The 17792-nt window shown below is 43.7% G+C and overlaps 1 long non-coding RNA gene across 1 annotated transcript; it reads right to left on the reverse strand.

Moving 5' to 3' along the window:
- Positions 1-4933: 4933 nt before the first annotated feature.
- Positions 4934-6547, reverse strand: LOC135558219 (uncharacterized). Its single transcript, XR_010458330.1, has 2 exons — positions 5723-6547; positions 4934-5621 (listed from the first exon to the last, which is right to left on the reverse strand). It is a non-coding gene; the product is annotated as an uncharacterized LOC135558219 (long non-coding RNA).
- Between the last annotated feature and the right edge of the window lie 11245 nt (positions 6548-17792).

The following is a 17792-nucleotide window of genomic DNA, read 5'->3' on the forward strand; positions in this document are numbered from 1 at the left end:
ACAGCTGTTGTCAATTTGTTTACAGTAAAATAGCATTGTATCTGGTCAAACACAATTTTGTACAAAAGTTTACGAAGGGTTCATAACAGTCTGATTGGTTGTCTATTTGAGCCAGTAAAGGGGGCTTTACTATTCTTGGGTAACATAATTACTTTTGTTTCCCTCCAGGCCTGAGGGCACACACTTTCTGGTAGGCTAAGATTGAAGATATGGCAAATAGGAGTGGCAATATCATCTGCTATTATCCTCAGTAATTTTCCATCCAAGTTGTCAAACCTCGGTGGCTTCTCATTGATGATAGACAACAATCATTTTTTCAATTATTTCACACTGACTTTACAGAATTCAAAATTACAATGCTTGTCTTTCATAATTTGATCAGTTATATTTATACTTGGATGTGTAGTGTTAGCGTTTGTTGCTGGCATGTCATGCCTAAGTTTGCTAATCTTGCCAATGAAAAAAATAATTATTGGCAATATCAGTGGGTTTTGTGATGAATTAGCCATCTGTTTCAATGAATGATGGAGCTGAGTTTGCCTTTTTTCCGAACATTTCATTTAAGGTGCTCCAAAGGTTTTTACTATCATTTATCTTTGTTTCATTGTATAGTTTCTTCTTTTTATTCAATTTCGTTACATGATTTCTCAATTTGCAGTACGTTTTCCAATTGGTTGTGCAGCCAGACTTATTTGCCGTTCCTTTTGCCTCATCCCTCTCAACCATACAATGTTTTAATTCCTCATCAATCCACTGGGATTTAACCATTTTTACAGTAATTGTCTTAATGGTTGCTGCTTATTAGTAACTGGAATAAACAATTTCATAAATGTGTCAAGTGCAGCATCTGGTTGCTCCAGATTACACAACACAGACCAACAAATAGTATTGACAACAACAACATAGGAATCACTACAAAACTTATGGTATGTCCTCTTATAAACTATATCAGGCCCAGCCTTTGGTTTTTCTAAATATAGCTACTATATTTTTATCACTACATCTGACGGATTTGGATACTGCTTTAATGCACATTTCTGCAGTATTAGTAAAGATGTGATCACTACATGTTGATGATTTCATTGCTGTGCTGTTTGTAAATACCCTGGTAGGTTGGTCTGATAACCTGAACCAGGGTTGCATGCACTAGTTATAGTTTGAAGCTTTTTTATTGAATTGACAGCTTGATGAAAGCCAGTCAATATTTAAATCACCCAGAAAATGTACCTCTCTGTTGACTGTTATATAGCAGCTTCCCACCAGAATGGGCTTTAGGTGAGGCAGATAAACCTGTAGCCATATTACTTCAACAGTATCATGAGATCCTCTTTAAGCTTTACATGAATGTGGTTCTGAATATAAAATGGCAACATTTCCACCTTTGACATTTCTGTCTTGTTTATAACCATTTACTGCTACCACTGTATCATCAAAGGTATTATCTAAGTGAGTTTCAGAGATTGTCAGAATATGAATGTCATCTTTTACTAGCAAATTATTTATTTCATGAACATTGTTTCTTACGCTACATAGGTTAACGTGGGCTTTTTTTGCACTTTTCTGGGATGCTTGATTGTTTTCATTGTTTTACTGGGAAGCTTAGTAGAAGTAGACATGCTCATGTTATGTTAGTGCAGGGTGAGCTGCACACAGTGGACTCCCTACTAGGACACTCTGGTTCATAGGCACATGTTTACTGCATACAATAGCTGTAGGATCAGCAGAGGCATTCCATGAACCCAAATTATTTGGAATAATATATTAATTAAAAACCTCTACGGGATCGGTGTCCCCCCACGGGACGGTTGAGCTAACGTAGGCTAATGTGATTAACTGGAGGTCGTAAGTAACAGGAAATTTCCCAGGACATAGACATATCTGATATGGGCAGAAAGCTTAAATTCTTGTTAATCTCACTGCACTGTCCAATTTACAGTAGCTATTACAGTGAAATAATACCATGCTATTGTTTGAGGAGAGTGCACAGTTAGGAACTTGAAAATGTATTAATAAACCAATTAGGCACTTTTGGGCAGTCTTGATACAACATTTTGGACAGAAATGCAATGCTTCAATGAATCAGTCTAAAACTTTGCACATACACTGCTGCCATCTAGTGGCCAAAATCTAAATTGTGCCTAACCTGGAATAGTACATTATGGCCTTTCTCTTGCATTTCAAAGATGGAGAAAAAAAACATGTTTTTTTCTTTGTATTATCTTTTACGAGATCTAATGTGTTACATTCTCCAGCGTTAATTTCACATTTCCACAAACTTCAAAGTGTTTCTAATCATATCAAGAATATGCATATCCTTTCTTCAGGTCCTGATCTACAGGCAGTTAGATTTGGGTATGTCATGGGGGTTTGGAGGGTGTTTGAATAAATGCTGAAATTAAGATCTGGGGTAAACACAAGCTTAGAACAAAACGTACAAGATCTCCTATGAGATAATCTAAATCAGCTCAAGTAACTTTTTGTGCATTTTTAAGTTTGCCTACGTTAGTGCCTACAAAAGACACCATTGCTCTCAATTAGTTTTAGAATTATAGTAAATTACATCTACACTGAACAAAAATATAAATGCAACATGCAACAATTTCAAATATTTTACTGAGTTATAGTTCATGTGAGGAAATAGGTCATTAGAACTTAATCTACGGATTTCACATTACTTGTAATGCAGAGATGCATCTATTGGTCACAGATACAGTACCAGTCAGAAGTCTGGACACACCTACTCATTCCAGGGTTTTTCTTTACATTGTAGAATAATAGTGAAGACATCAAAACTATGAAATAATACATATGGAATCATGTAGTAACCAAAACAGTGTTAAACAAATGAAATATATTTTATGTTTGAGATTCTTCAAAGTAGGCAATCTTTGCTTTGATGACAGCTTTGGTGGGTTTTTTCTACAACAGGACAATGACCCAACACACCTCCAGACTGTGTAAGGGCTATTTGACCAAGGAGATGGATGGAGGGCTGCATCAGATGACCTGGGTCCTCATTTATAAAAATGTTCTTAAATTTATACGTGTCATATACTTGTCATAAGAAATGGTCTGACCTTAAACTGCAAGGGCAAAAATAATAGCCATACATAACCGCAGCATTAAGGCAACGGTGTTATATCCTTCCTGTTTGGCCCTGTCCGGGTTTATCATCGGATGGGGCCACAGTGTCTCCTGACCCCTCCTGTCTCAGCCTCCAGTATTTATGCTGCAGTAGTTTATGTGTCGGGGGGCTAGGGTCAGTTTGTTATATCTGGAGTACTTCTCCTGTCCTTTCCGGTGTCCTGTGTGAATTTAAGTATGCTCTCTCTAATTCTCTCTTTCTCTCTTTCTTTCTCTCTCTCGGAGGACCTGAGCCCTAGGACCATGCCTCAGGACTACCTGGCATGATGACTCCTTGCTCTCCCCAGTCCACCTGGCCGTGCTGCTGCTCCAGTTTCAACTGTTCTGCCTGTGATTATTATTATTTGACAATGCTGGTCATTTATGAACATTTGAACATCTTGGCCATGTTCTGTTATAATCTCTACCCGGCACAGCCTGAAGAGGACTGGCCACCCCACATAGCCTGGTTCCTCTCTAGGTTTCTTCCTAGGTTTTGGCCTTTCTAGGGAGTTTTTCCTAGCCACCGTGCTTCGACACCTGCATTGCTTGCTATTTGGGGTTTTAGGCTGGGTTTCTGTACAGCACTTTGAGATATCAGCTGATGTACGAAGGGCTGTTGAAAACGGCCTTTACGGAAGTGGGATTTGTTTATCTGAAGAATACTGGGATAGTACAACTAGAGGTGGATGGGGTTATGAAAATATCCAAGAAATTATTTCTGCAACCAGACGAAATGAAACTGCCTTTCCGCAGGAAAAGTTTCTCTAATAATCCTAACCATGGCTGGGTGTCTTTGGAGTCATATAAATAAATTTGATTTGAACTGGAGGGGGGCCTGGCACTCCGGAGCTCTCCCAAATGGACCAGCGCATCTGGGCAATCATTGGGGAAAGCGCATACACTGGCACATGCTCCGACGGCAGCAGTGAATGTTTCAAAAAAGGTCAGTTTCTTCTATGTTGCTTTATTTAAAAATGTTCCCATGGTTTCATCCCAACTATTACTTCGTTTAGCATTGGAAACAGTGAAGTCAGTGCGCGAAACCCTCTACGACTGCATCACTGGATCATAGTAAGTAATTAAGAGAATGTGAAACTTGCTTGTCAGTAACTTAATATACAAGACATGCACTGATTTATTTTACTCACATAGAAATGGGGGATGCTGCATTGTAGCCCGTGCGCCAGGTGAGGGTACCCTCTCCACCAAGGGAAGCTGCGTTGCAGCCCGTGAGCCCTCCACTCAGGGATAAAGTGCGCGAGGCTCCCAAATCAGCAGGGGCCAGGAGTGTGGGGGAAAGTTTGGTCACAGGTGTCGAGGGCCCATCCACGTCTACAGTTCGCGTGTTGACCACCTCAAACCCAGAACGAGTCAAACTCGGCAAACCCAGAACGAGTTGAACACATTGGTTCGACAGAACTCGGAAGAATACGCAGGGTTTTGATTAATTTAGATAATGCAATTTTTGCACTTTTTCCACATGAATACAAAACCTATGCTTTGTATATTGTCTGGCATTCTGTTTCTTACCACCAATTTCTGTATGAGCTGCTGCCTCCTTCTCACTGCATCAGCCGGGGAAGGAGGCTCTTCAGGGTCCATTCTAATCTCTGCATCCATTTCAATAGGGAAACCATTCATTCTTAAAACAGGCCAACATATATATACATATACATATACATACAGATTTCAAGGGGACATCTCAGTAACTATAGAGCCCATTAACAGTACAAGTTTGTTTGACAAGAACATTGGTGTGCAATTTCAAACCTAAAAAAAGAGGTGTAGCAAGGATCGGACCAAAACGTAGCGTGGTAAGTGTCCATGTTTTAATAGTATAAAATGAACATTCCACAATACAAAATAACAAAGTGTGGCACTGACACGTGTCCATGTTTTAATAGTATAAAATGAACATGCCACAAACCAACAGTGAAACCCAGGCTACCTAAGTATAATTCTCAATCAGAGACAACTAACAACACCTGCCTCTGATTGAGAACCATACGAGGCCGAAACAGAAACCAAACATAGAAACACAGAACATAGACTGCCCACCCCAACTGACGCCCTGACCAACTAAATAAAGACAAAACAAAGGAAATAAAGGTCAGAACGTGACATACACTAGCATTGCTACAAAATGAACAAGCTTCAATGGGACATCTCAGTAACCGTAGGGCCAAATTAAAAACTTGTTTTCAGATATTTGACCAGAACCTTTGGGTATGCAATTTCAATACAATGCTAAATATAAAATGTTGGTATATGTTGCTTTAAGTTGACCCATTTTAAAACAAAATGTAAGTTTTGTTTTTTTATTAAAGAAGTGACCTTTGGCTTGTAGAGGAGTTTTCCACCTGATGCATCAAGGCAACGCCACATGCTCCACAACCAAACTTGTTCTGCCATGCTCTAAATTGTAGGGCATTTCATCTGGTGTTCAGGGATCGGCAAAAAGGGAAGCCATGTTTTCAGTGGATAGCCCTGGTCACCTAATAGGGTAAAACCGTTGTGTTACATTATTTTACACGGTTAATAGGCCATTATACACGAAAAAAAGAACTCACGAGAAGCCATCCGCCTCCATCCTCACCAGCTTCTAGACGCAGGCCTACTCTGCTGTGGCGCAGAATGAATGAGTCGTGCGTAGACCCTGGCCAATTAGAGCATACATTGGGTAGTTGCATATGGGCATCACAGATGATCTGAACATTCAATGAATGGAAATTCTTCCTGTAAACACATACAGTACATGTTCATCTACAGAGGCCAGTTGGACCTACTGCTAAATTCTGTAAAATGATGTTAGAGGTGCTTTATGGTAGAGAAATTAACATTCAATTCTCTAGCAACAGTTCTGGTGAACATTCCTGCAGTCAGCATGCCAATTGCAAGCTCCCTCAAAATTTGAGACGTGTGGCATTGTGTTGTGTGACAAAAGTGCACATTTTAGAGTTATTTTATTGTCCTCAAAATAAGGTGCACCTGTGTAATGATATTGCGGTTTAATGAGCTTCTTGATATGCTACACCTGTCAGGTGGCTGGATTATCTTGTCAAAGTAGTAATGCTCATGAACAGGAATGTAAACAAATTTGTGCACAACATTTTTGAGAGATTAGCTTTTTGTGAATCTGGGATTTTTTATTTCAGCTCATGAAACATGGGACCAACACTTTACATGTTGTGTTTATATTTTTGTTCAGTGTATTTGACAAGACCGTGTATGAATATGAATATAAATGTGCATGTTGTATAATCCTCAGGGAGGAGGTGAGGGCCCTCGGAGTGTGGTGTCAGGAAAATAACCTCACACTCAACGTCAACAAAACTAAGGAGATGATTGTGGACTTCAGGAAACAGCAGAGGGAACACCTCCCTATCCACATCGATGGAACAGTAGTGGAGAGGGTAGTAAGTTTTAAGTTCCTCGGCATACACATCGCAGACAAACTGAATTGGACCACCCACACAGACAGCATCGTGAAGAAGGCGCAGCAGCGCCTCTTCAACCTCAGGAGGCTGAAGAAATTTGGCTCATCACCAAAAGCACTCACAAACTTCTACAGATGCACAATCGAGAGCATCCTGTCGGGCTGTATCACCGCCTGGTACGGCAACTGCTCCGCCCACAACCGTAAGGCTCTCCAGAAGGTAGTGAGGTCTGCACAACTCATCACCGGGGGCAAATTACCTGCCCTCCAGGACACCTACACCACCCAATGTCACAGGAAGGCCATAAAGATCATCAAGGACAACAACCACCCGAGCCACGGCCTGTTCACCCCGCTATCATCCAGAAGGCGAGGTCAGTACAGGTGCATCAAAGCTGGGACCGAGAGACTGAAAAACAGCTTCTATCTCAAGGCCATCAGACTGTTAAACAGCCACCACTAACATTGAGTGGCTGCTGACAACACACTGACTCAACTACAGCCACTTTATTAATGGGAATTGATGTCAAATATATCACTAGCCACTTTAAACAATGCTACTTAATATAATGTTTACATACACTACATTATTTATCTCATATGTATACGTATATACTCTATATAATCTACTGCATCTTTATGTAATACATGTATCACTAGCCACTTTAAACTATGCCACTTTGTTTACATACCCTACATTACTCATCTCATATGTATATACTGTACTCGATACCATCTACTGCATCTTGCCTATGCCGCTCTGTACCATCACTCATTCATAAATCTTTATGTACATATTCTTTATCCCTTTACACTTGTGTGTTTAAGGTAGTAGTTTTGGAATTGTTAGCTAGATTACTCGTTGGTTATTACTGCATTGTCAGAACTAGAAGCACAAGCATTTCGCTACACTCGCATTAACATCTGCTCACCATGATTTGGGATTGTGATTTGATTTCATACATCTTTATTGCTGTGAAAGCACACAAATGTGGGTGAAATGGATAGGCAAAAATGTGGGATGCTGTCATATGCAAAAATGTGAATTTTGTTCATCACTGTCATCTGGTGAGATTTTGACTAGAGGGAATACAGCTATGACCTGAAGTGACTTTTCGTAGCTTTTTAGGAGAGCATTTTAGCTTACCCTAACCCTTTTCCTTACCTTAATCTAAATCTCCTAATCTGCTACGTTAATTATCCTAACCTGCTGGATAAATTCTCCTAATCTGCTACGAAGAAGTGAATTTAGGTTGTAGCTGTACTCCCTCTAGACAGAACCACTAAGGTTAGCATAGGGATAACATGTGCCAGAGATGGTAGAGAAAGCGAGACACCCCACCTCCTCATTTTTTATGATTGGGGTGGGGCCACTCTGGTCTACTTATTTCCCCCGCGCGTGCAGACTGGTTACCCAAGTGCGAGGGTTACCCAAGTGCGAGACCACTAAGGTATAATGAACTGGAGACAGCGTCCAAGATCAACATAATCTACTCGGATGACATGTTGACAACGTTGCTGCTCCCTGTGTGCACTGAGTGCTAGTGGTATGTGACTCACCACCTGGATTTGATCATATGTAGCAACATTTTAAAATGTTTATTTTTTATTTTTTTTACATTGGATAAAAGTAGAGACTCAGACCTACACAATGGTATATCATACCCTGCATGTTTTCGGAACAATGGGAAAGTAATTCTACTTTGAAAGTTGATAAACTTGTAAACTCACTTTTGAGAAAATGGCCTTTGAATGTTTTGGTATCTCGTGAAGAGCTCTTCTTTGTCTACACACATTCAGCATTGTTCACACCCTCTTAAGCTTTAGCCCCACCCATCTCGTTTCACTCTCGGACCATTCAGAGCGCACACTTAATATTCTGGCCGATGATTTATTTACCTCTGGATATCATGAAAATAGCCTAACCAGCTCTGCTGGCAAAAATTTCATTACGCTATTTTGCCGACGTTTATTGACACCAGCCTACAGGTGTTGTACACTTTAGCTTAAGACATGTAGCTAGCTAGCTAGGTAAACAATGAACCTAGCTAGGTAAACAATGTGTAAGATAACACACGTCACGTAATGTTCGCTAACAAGCCAGCTAACGTTAGCTAGTTAAACAACAATGAACATAGCCAAATCATGTTGTTACTACCCTGCATGAATCTGCTGAGAGCTAACCAACCAGGTTCAATGTTTACTAGCTAACATTAGGCTCTAACTAGCTAAACAAATGTTTCTGGGATACAAATAATATCATACACCTAATGTTAGCTAAGGAGCCAGCCAGCTAACGTTAGCTAGTTAAACCTCTTGAAACTCTGGGGGCGCTATATCATTTTTGGATAAAAAGACGTGCCCGTTTTAAGCGCATTATTTTGTCACAAAAAGATGCTCGACTATGCATATAATTGGTAGCTTTGGAAAGAAAACACTCTGACGTTTCCAGAACTGCAAAGATATTCTCTGTGCATGCCCTAGAACGTGAGCTACAGGCAAAACCAAGATGAAACGGCATCCAGGAAATGAGCAGGATTTTTGAGGCTCCGTTTTCCATTGTCTCCTTATATGGCTGTGAATGCGAGAGGAATGAGTCTGCCCTTTCTGTCGTTTCCCCAAGGTGTCTGCAGCATTGTGACGTATTTGTAGGCATATCATTGGAAGATTGACCATAAGAGACCACATTTACCAGGTGTCTGCCCGGTGTCCTGCGCCGAAATTGGTGCGCAAACCTCAGCTGCAAGTATTTTTCCATGGAATTCAGAGAAGAAAGCAGGCTTCCACGAACGATATATCAATGAAGAGATATGTGAAAAAACACCTTGAGGATTGATTCCAAACAACGTTTGCCATGTTTCGGTCGATATTATGGAGTTAATTCGGAAAAAGTTTGACGTTGTTGGTGACTGAATTTTCGGTTCGTTTCGGTAGCCAAATGTGATGTACAAAACGGAGCGATTTCTCCTACACAAAGATGCTTTCAGGAAAAACTGAACATTTGCTATGTAACTGAGAGTCTCCTCATTGAAAACATCCGAAGCTCTTCAAAGGTAAATTATTTTATTTATTTGGTTATCTGGTTTTTGTGAAAATGTTGCGTGCTAAATGCTACTCAAAATGCTAAGCTAGCTTAGCATACTCTTACACAAATTAGTGAATAGTTCAAAAGCATATTTTGAAAATCTGAGATGACAGTGTTGTTAAGAAAAGGCTAAGCTTTAGAGCAGGCGCATTATTTTCATTTTATTTGCGATTTTCAGAAATCGTTAACGTTGCGTTATGCTAATGAGCCTGACTCTTTATTCACGATCCCGGATCCGGGATGGGGAGTTTCAAGAGGTTAACAGTACACTTTGGCTTGAAATGAAACCACTTTCTGTCAAAATTAGAAATGTGTAATATCTGAAAATGTAGCTAGCAGGACCATCTTACCCATATACATCATCATGCATGATGGCGCGTCTCCCTGTCACAGATGCCATGCCACTGTTGCCCTTGGTTTGAAGATGTATTTTTTCTCCATCTCTTTAACTATTATACTCTAATTCCACTAGTTTCAAAACTCGATCCCCCAGAAAGTGGAGAGCAACACTTATGCCGCTCCACTACATGATAATTATTTTTTTAAAGCCGCGTTTGACAGGATTACCAACACAGACTGACCAGCTCAAATAGACAGAAGCCTTCTGTATGGCAGACTAATCCGAACTCCTCTCTCGGAATGTCCAGCCCACTCATTATCTCAGCCAATCATGGATAGTGGGAAGGTTGCTGGCTTTTTCTGTGGCTTAACCAACAAGGCTTGTAATTTAACAGTTCTATTCATATTTACAGATGGCATACAAGTTTGTTATTAAGGCACATGAAAGTTCACATGTTCCAGAAGGCATTTCTGCCCTCCAAAGAATCAATTTTGATTAAAAAAAATGTAAAGTTCAAATGGCTCTCCTGTTGTCACGCCTGGTCGAAGTATTTTGTGTTTGTCTTCATTTATTTGGTCAGGCCAGGGTGTGGCATGGGTTTTTGTATGTGGTGTGTTTGTATTGGGAATGTAGCTTAGTGTGGTGTTCTAGTTAAGTCTATGGCTGTCTGAAGTGGTTCTCAATCAGAGGCAGGTGTTTATCGTTGTCTCTGATTGGGAACCATATTTAGGCAGCCATATTCTTTGAGTGTTTCGTGGGTGATTGTCCTTAGTGTCCTGATGTCCTTGTTCTGTGTTTATTTACACCAGTATAGGCTGTTTCGGTTTTCGTTATGTTCTTTGTTTTGTAGTGTTTGTAATTGATTCGTGTTTTACACTTGTTTATTAAACATGGATCGCAATCTACACATCACATTTTGGTCCGACTCTCCTTTCCACCTAGAAAGCCGTAACAGAATCACCCACCACAACAGGACCAAGCGGCGTGTCAACAGGCAGGAGCAGCAGGAGAAGCAACAGCGGCAGCAGGAGATACGAAATAAGGATTTATGGACTTGGGAGGAAATCCTAAAACGGAGAAGGACCCTGGGCAAAGCCTGGAGAATATCGCCGCTCCAAGGAAGAACTGGAGGCGGAGAAAGCGGAGAGGCGCTGGAATCAGGAGAATCAACAGAGGCAGCAGCAGCAGCAGCAACAGCAGGAGAAGCAACAGAAGCAGCAGCAGCGGGAGAGGCTGTATTACTTGGAGAAATGGACTTGGGAGGAGATCCTTGACGGAGAAGGACCCTGGGAACAGCCTGGAGAATATCGCCGCCCCAAGGAAAAACTGGAGGTGGAGAGGCGCCGGTATGAAGAGGCAGCACAGCGAGGGGGCTCAGGGAGAGTGTGGCAGAGTCAGGAGTCAGACCTGAGCCAACTCCCCCTGTTTATCGTGCGGAGCCAAGGAGGAGACCAGAACCAGAGCCGGTGTTGGAGGTGAGCAAAGCAGAGACTGTGAAGGAGTTAATGGGGAAATTGGAGGATAGAGAAATTAGGGAGTTGCTGTGTTGGTGCTTTAAGCATGGAATTCGCCCGACGGAGCGTGTCGGGATTTGATGGCACCTGGGTCAGCGCTTCATACTCGTCCTGAGGTGCGTGTTAGTCGGCTGGTGAAGATTGTGCCAGCCTCACGCACCAGGCCTCCTGTACTCCTCCCTAGCCTTGCACGTCCTGTGCCAGCCCTGCTCTCAAGATCTCCAGTACGCCTTCACGGTCTAGCCCATCCTGTGCCACCTCCACACACCAGCCCTCCGGTGGCAGCTCCCGCATCAGGCTTCCTGTGCGTGTCCTCGGCCCAATACCACCAGTGCCAGCACCACGCATCAGGCCTACAGTGCGCCTCGCCTCTCCAGCGCTGCCAGAGCCTTCCTCCTCTCCTGCGCTGTCGGAGTCTCCCGCCGGTTTAGCGCTGTCAGAGCCTTCCTCCTCTCCTGCGCTGCCGGAGTCTCCTGCCTGTTCAGCGCTGCCAGAGCCTTTCTCCTCTACAGCGCTGCCGGAGTCTCCCGCCTGTCCAGCGCTGCCAGAGCCTTCCGCCTCTACAGCGCTGCCTGAGTCTCCTGCCTGTTCAGCGCAGCCAGAGCTGCCAGCCTGCATGGACCAGCCAGAGCTGCCAGTCAGCATGGAGCAGCCAGAGCTGCCAGTCTGCATGGAGCAGTCAGAGCTGTCGGTCGGCATGGAGCAGCCAGAGCTGCCAGTATGCATGGAGCAGCTAGAGCTGTCAGTCTGCAAGGAGCTGTCAGTCTGCATGGAGCAGCCAGAGCTGCCGGTCTGCATGGAGCAGCCAGAGCTGTCAGTATGCATGGAGCAGCTAGAGCTGTCAGTCTGCAAGGAGCTGCCAGTCTGCAAGGAGCTGCCAGTCTGCATGGAGCTGCCAGAGCTGTCAGTCTGCAAGAAGCCGTCAGAGCTGCCAGTCTGCAAGAAGCCGCCAGAGCTGCCAGTCTGCATGGAGCAGCCAGGGCCGCCAGTCAGCATGGAGCAGCCAGAGCCGCCAGTCAGCATGGAGCAGCCAGATCCGTCAGTCTGCCAGGATCTGCCAGTCAGCCAGACTCTTCCAGATCCGCCAGTCAGCCAGACTCTTCCAGATCCGCCAGTCAGCCAGACTCTTCCAGATCCGCCAGTCAGCCAGACTCTTCCAGATCCACCAGTCAGCCAGACTCTTCCAGATCCGCCAGTCAGCCAGACTCTTCCAGATCCGCCAGTCAGCCAGACTCTTCCAGATCCGCCAGTCAGCCAGACTCTTCCAGATCTGCCAGTCAGCCAGGATCTGCCAGTCAGCCAGACTCTTCCAGATCCGCCAGTCAGCCAGACTCTTCCAGATCCGCCAGTCAGCCAGACTCTTCCGGATCCGCCAGTCAGCCAGGATCCGCCAGTCAGCCAGACTCTTCCAGATCTGCCAGTCAGCCAGACTCTTCCAGATCTGCTAGTCAGCCAGGATCCGCCAGTCAGCCAGACTCTTCCAGATCTGCCAGTCAGCCAGACTCTTCCAGATCTGCCAGTCAGCCAGACTCTTCCAGATCTGCCAGTCAGCCAGACTCTTCCAGATCTGCCAGTCAGCCAGACTCTTCCAGATCTGCCAGTCAGCCAGACTCTTCCAGATCTGCCAGTCAGCCAGACTCTTCCAGATCTGCCAGTTAGCCAGGATCTGCCAGAACCGCCAGCCAGCCAGGATCTGCCAGATCCAACTACCTGCCTGAGCTTCCTCTCAGTGCTGAGCTTCCTCTCAGTGCCGAGCTTCCCCTCAGTCCCGAGCTGCCCCTCAGTCCCGAGCTGCCCCTCAGTCCCGAGCTGCCCCTCAGTCCCGAGCTGCCCCTCAGTCCCGAGCTGCCCCTCAGTCCAGTGGGGTTCTGGGTGAGGACTACTAGGCCATGGTCGGCGGCGAGGGTGGACTATCCAAGGATGCGAGGAGGAGGGACTAAGACTTTGATAGAGTGGGGTCCACGTCCCGCGCCGGAGCCGCCACCATGGACAGACGCCCACCCAGACCCTCCCCTATAGTTTTTGGTGTGTGTCCGGGAGTCCGCACCTTGGGGGGGGGGGTTCTGTCACGCCCTGGTCGAAGTATTTTGTGTTTGTCTTCATTTATTTGGTCAGGCCAGGGTGTGGCATGGGTTTTTGTATGTGGTGTGTTTGTATTGGGATTGTAGCTTAGTGGGGTGTTCTAGTTAAGTCTATGGCTGTCTGAAGTGGTTCTCAATCAGAGGCAGGTGTTTATCGTTGTCTCTGATTGGGAACCATATTTAGGCAGCCATATTCTTTGAGTGTTTCGTGGGTGATTGTTCCTGTCTCTGTGTTTGTTTGCACCAGATAGGCTGTTTAGGTTTTCACGTTACGTTTGTTGTTTTGTATTGTTCGTATTTTCATCTTTATTAAAGATGTATACAAATAACCACACTGCATTTTGATCCGATCCCTGCTACACCTCCTCTTCAGAGGAAGAGGAGAAAGAAAACCTTAACAAAGAAGTTGTTCTTAACTGGCTTGCCTAGTTAAATAAAACAATTCTGCAAATGGTAGCATTTCCTGTTTGCACTAACCCTTTCTCTTTTAATGATGTCGTTGCTTTACAGGCCATGGCTAAAACTCAAGTGGGCGGGGGCTGTCATAAGGATGCCTCGGGTGTATTGCTTGAGTGAAGCAGACCTGCCATGCCCCGTTGTACTTTCCAGTTCCTCGCAAAATTGTCACATGGTCCAGACCTTGTGTCCAAAGGAGGGATGGTGGATCTTGTAACTGAATATTGTTGTACAGTAGATTTTACTGTGCTTGCAGAACATTTAGATTTGTATGACTAACCATTTTGGACGTGGCATTTCAGTATCCCCTGCGTCCCATCCAAGGCCTGAAGGATCTTTTGAGCATTTAATGTTGGACTTCCTCGAGTTGACCTCTTGTGAGGGGAATAAGTATTATTTGTTGATTGTTGACATGTTTTCTAAATGGATTGAAGCTTTCCCTTGTAGGAGAGCCACAGCGGCTTCTGTGGCGAAGCACTCGTGAGAGAGATCATACCTAGGTGGACTCCGCCTTCAAAATGTATTCTGACAATGGTCACTGTTTGTGAATGAGATTGTTCAGAGGCTTTGCAGATTGATTTCAGAACAAATTCTCAATCTGGGGGCACGGTCGAAAGGATGAAGCAATCTTTGAAAACTAAATTAACCTCTAGTGTCGAGCAATCCCATATCCGGGAGCATAATCATAGCCTCAAGCTCATTAGCATAACGCAACGTTAACTATTCATGAAAATCACAAATGAAATGAAATAAATATATTGGCTCGCAAGCTTAGCCTTTTGTTAACAACACTGTCATCTCAGATTTTCAAAATATGCTTTTCAACCATAGCTACACAAGCATTTGTGTAAGAGTATTGATAGCTAGCATAGCATTAAGCCTAGCATTCAGCAGGCAACATTTTCACAAAAACAAGAAAAGCATTCAAATAAAATAATTTACCTTTGAAGAACTTCGGATGTTTTCAATGAGGAGACTCTCAGTTAGATAGCAAATGTTCAGTTTTTCCAAAAATATTATTTGTGTAGGAGAAATCGCTCCGTTTTTTTCATCACGTTTGGCTAAGAAAAAAAACAGAAAATTCAGTCATTTACAACGCCAAACTTTTTTCCAAATTAACTCAATAATATCGACAGAAACATGGCAAACATTGTTTAGAATCAATCCTCAAGGAGTCTTTTCACATATCTATTTGATGATAAATCATTCGTGGCAGTTGCCTTTCTCCTCTGAACCAAATGAAAAGTGGACGCAGCTGGAGGTTGCGCAATCATTTTGACGGAGGACACTAAGCGGACACCTGGTAAATGTAGTCTCTTATGGTCAATCTTCCAATGATATGCCTACAAATACGTCACAATGCTGCAGACACCTTGGGGAAACGACAGAAAGTGTAGGCTCATTCCTGGCGCATTCACAGCCATATAAGGAGACATTGGAACACAGCGCATTCAAAATCTGGGGCATTTCCTGTATGAAATTTCATCTTGGTTTTGCCTGTAGCATTAGTTCTGTGGCACTCACAGATAATATCTTTGCAGTTTTGGAAATGTCAGAGTGTTTTCTTTCCAAAGCTGTCAATTATATGCATAGTCGAGCATCTTTTCGTGACAAAACATCTTGTTCAAAACAGGAACGTTTTTTTAATCCAAAAATTAAAGGAGCGCCCCCTATATCGAAGAAGTTAACCAAATTGATTGGTGAAACAAGGCTGACATGAGTGAAAGCGCTTCAAATAAAATGTTATTTGTCACATGCCAAATAAAACAGGTGTAGACCTTACTGTGAAATGCTTACTTAAAAGCCCTTAACCAAAAATGCAGTTTTAAGAAAAGAGTTAAGAAAATATTTACCAAATAAACTAAAGTAAGACATGTTTTAAATAATACAATAGAATAGCAATAACAAGGTTCTGTACAGGGGGTGCCAGTACAGAGTCAATGTCCAGGGGTACAGCAGGTTAGTTGAGTTAATTTGTACATGTAGGAAGGGGTAAAGTGACTGTGTATAGATAATAAACAGTGAGTTTGATGGTTCGTCTGAGGGCATAGCAGGATTTCTTATAAGTGTCCGGATTAGTGTCCGGCTCCTTGAAAGCAGCAGTTCTATTCTTTAGCTTGGTGCGGATGTTGCCTGTAATCCATGGCTTCTGGTTGGGATATGTACGTACGGTTACTGTGGGGACGATGCCGCCGTTGCACTTATTGATGAAGCCGGTGACTGAGGTGGTATACTCCTCAATGCCATTGGATGAATCCCGAACATTTTTCCAGTTCAGGCTACCAAAAGAGTCCTGTAGCATAGCATCCGTGTCATCTGACTACTTCCGTATTGAGCGAGTCACTGGCTTTAGTCTTTGCTTGTAAGCAGCAATCAGGAAGATAGAATTATGGTCAGATTTGCCAAATGGAGTGAGAGCTTTGTATGCGTCTCTGTGTGTGGAGTAAAGGTGGTCTAGAGTTTTTTTCCTCTGGTTGCCCATGCGACATGCTGGTGGAAATTAGGTACAATGTATTTAAGTTCCATTAGCACTGACAAGTATGAGATACAGATCCCATACAGTCACTGGTCTCTCTCCACACGAGGTGCTGACTGGCCGTCCCATGTGGATGACAAATACACCTTTTCCCCAGAACAGGTTGTCCCTGCAAGGAATGGAGGAAGACATGGTTGAGTATTGTGTCACCATTAACAGTGTTATCCCCCGGGTGAAGGCGTCTTTGCCAAATCTAGCAGGTGAAGCTGAACACTGTTTGAATCCAGGTGATTTCGTGGTGGTGAAAGACTTTAGGAGAAAGAGTTGGAAGGAACCCCGTTGGAGAGGCCCATACCAAGTTCATCTGACCACGCCCACTGCGGTGAAGGTTGCTGAGAGAGATACCTGGATCCATGAGTCGCACTGCAGACGAGTTCCTGATACAGAAGAAGATGGGGCCTCGCCAGTTCCGGTGGTGCAGTGTGACCCTTCTCTGAATTAGCACAGGAGTGCTAATAAGAACAGTAGGTTGTCCTCTTGTGGGGAAACCTGACAGAAGTAGATGAGATGAGTCCTAAGCCAAAGGGAACAACGCAGGCCCAGAGTAGTGGCCAAGAAGTAGATGGTCATCGGAGAAGGAGAGCCCTGCTGTGCCCCCATAACCATGATGACAATCTGTTCCTCTCTAGAGCAGATATGGTTGCTAATCTTACGTCTGGACAAAAAGTGTGTTGGGTGTGTGGGTTGGGGGCAGTTAAGGTAGGAGCAGGTTTACCACTTGTGGGAGTTCCCAGAGGGGTAAATCTGACTATGCAAATGGCCTTACCATTCTTAGTAGAGATGCCACATAACCCTGACCCATTGATGTTTTCTGCATTACACAACCACAGTTAACCATTAACAATGCCGACACTGGGGAACCTGGTAATGTTACTTATGGTATTTCAGTCTATAATGTTATTATCCCTTTGTGAGGAGCTCCAAATGGAACCTGTTGATGGAACCTATTGGCTGTGTGATAAGATGGCTGTGGTGACAGCTTTGTGGTGACAGCTATGAAAACCGTTCCAAATAATTAGAGGGATCTGAAGGCTCTGTTAAGAGACTACAAACCTCCTGGAATGAGCGGAGATAAGAGGTCACTAATTGGCATCACTCACACACCTGCCTCCAGGTTATTTGGTGTGCTCTTCCCTGGGTATGGAGTTGCATGTACCCTCAACCAAATTTGTGACATCTCTAGACACATAGAGAAAATTGGCAATGAACTCAAATAAT

Source organism: Oncorhynchus masou, chromosome 17, assembly GCF_036934945.1.
Source record: "Oncorhynchus masou masou isolate Uvic2021 chromosome 17, UVic_Omas_1.1, whole genome shotgun sequence".
Classification (NCBI taxonomy): domain Eukaryota; kingdom Metazoa; phylum Chordata; class Actinopteri; order Salmoniformes; family Salmonidae; genus Oncorhynchus; species Oncorhynchus masou.